Source organism: Polyodon spathula, chromosome 12 (genome assembly GCF_017654505.1).
Source record: "Polyodon spathula isolate WHYD16114869_AA chromosome 12, ASM1765450v1, whole genome shotgun sequence".
Lineage (NCBI taxonomy): Eukaryota > Metazoa > Chordata > Actinopteri > Acipenseriformes > Polyodontidae > Polyodon > Polyodon spathula.
Genome location: NC_054545.1, coordinates 45,656,858 through 45,658,337, shown reverse-complemented (window position 1 = coordinate 45,658,337; position 1,480 = coordinate 45,656,858). Strand labels below are relative to the sequence as shown.

The following is a 1,480-nucleotide window of genomic DNA, read 5'->3' as shown; positions in this document are numbered from 1 at the left end:
AAATGATCTTCTATTAACTTGTTCGGCCAGGGAATGCCTAAGCAGTCAGCTGTCAATTCTGTGCACTCAGTATAATTACTGTAGAGGCTGTAAAAAAACAAACAAAAAAAAAAGTGTGGGGAAAAAATGAGGAAGATATCATGCACAAGCAGGCAGCCATCCCTATGTGTGCGTTGAGCCTGCCCATCAGTAAGGGTTTGTGCTTGTGTGCTTATTTTAGTACAGCCAGAAACTTTTTTTAAACAGTGTTTATAAAGATCAGGGGGTTTATCTCCCAGCAGTGTTTTTAGAAGTGATCTATGGATCATGTAATAGCGTGACTACCGTAATTTCTAGCCTCAAACCTAGAAATTAAAAAATCAAACCCTATAAATTCAATACATGTTTCCCATGAAGTGCCAAGGGCGCTGGAACTAGGGGCTCTGCAGCACCCCCTGGCTTTGCATGGCTTCTGTCATATACAGGGGTTACCTTTTTTTTCAATGGCTTTCAGCACCCCTACTTTAAAAAGTGTTCCAGTGCCACTGTGAGGTGCGGTTCTTTCAAGGAAGGTAAGATTTACTAAATGTGTTTAATACTAAAAGAAATGTATTAAAGTCAAGGGCAAATGTTTCGACTTAAAAGTCATTTTCAGTGTCAAAATTTCCCCATATTAATAGCTGCACTGGTATGTGGGGGGTATCAGATAAAGAAGAAAGAATAGGAAATGTAAAATGACCAACAACTTAACAATATAGTAATAACTTTATATCACGATGAAATATATAATGTGTGTTTAACATATACTACATACATCGATAAATTAAATTCAAAATATGGTTTGCTAAATTGAGATAGCTAAACAAATAAAAATAATGAAATCAATAAATCAGTCACACATGTGATTAAACTTGTACTGCGTCTTTAAGACAGTCCACCGACCTGCTGACATAATTCCATGTGCACCAGCTCCCCCTGTCCAAGGAATGCATGCTGCTGTTGAATGTTTGCCAGCATGTTTTATTAATTATCATTTCATAACACTGAAGGTGGGTCAGAGAGGTCTTTGGTGTGGTTTCCCTTTTCTTTCCTGTACAGATTTAAAGAACTTCACATTGTAGGCATGTTAATATTATCAATATTATATTAAAATACTGTGTTCATTTTGTTAACAGTTTACAACAAAGTAGAAAACAAAGTACATTTGTGAGAGAAATTGATGGGGAATGCATAGATATGTTGCTGGTGTGCAAGTGTACATGATAAAGAATAAAATAATATCTTATGGTTTCAAAACTACTGTAACAAAATAAATAACTAATTAAAGGGCTATTACGTCCAATTTCTAGTTAGTTTTAAAAACATTGTGTGTGTATATATAAATCGTTATAAAACATGTCATTCTTGGTGTCTCTGTAGATATGATGTGTATTGGGTATGGTGTTTGTAACTTCTGTTCACAGTTTGTACTGTGATAATGTTTTTTTTTTCTTCTGTACAG

General features: G+C 35.0%; 1 long non-coding RNA gene across 1 annotated transcript in view; it reads right to left on the bottom strand.

Moving 5' to 3' along the window:
• Positions 1–1,480, bottom strand: part of LOC121324075 — a 2,321-nt gene continuing 841 nt past the window's right edge. Inside the window, exons 2-3 of the long non-coding RNA XR_005951213.1 lie at positions 922–1,069; positions 1–87 (exon numbers count right to left, since the gene is read on the bottom strand). This is a non-coding gene — a long non-coding RNA (uncharacterized LOC121324075). The remainder of the gene's footprint in view (positions 88–921; positions 1,070–1,480) is intronic.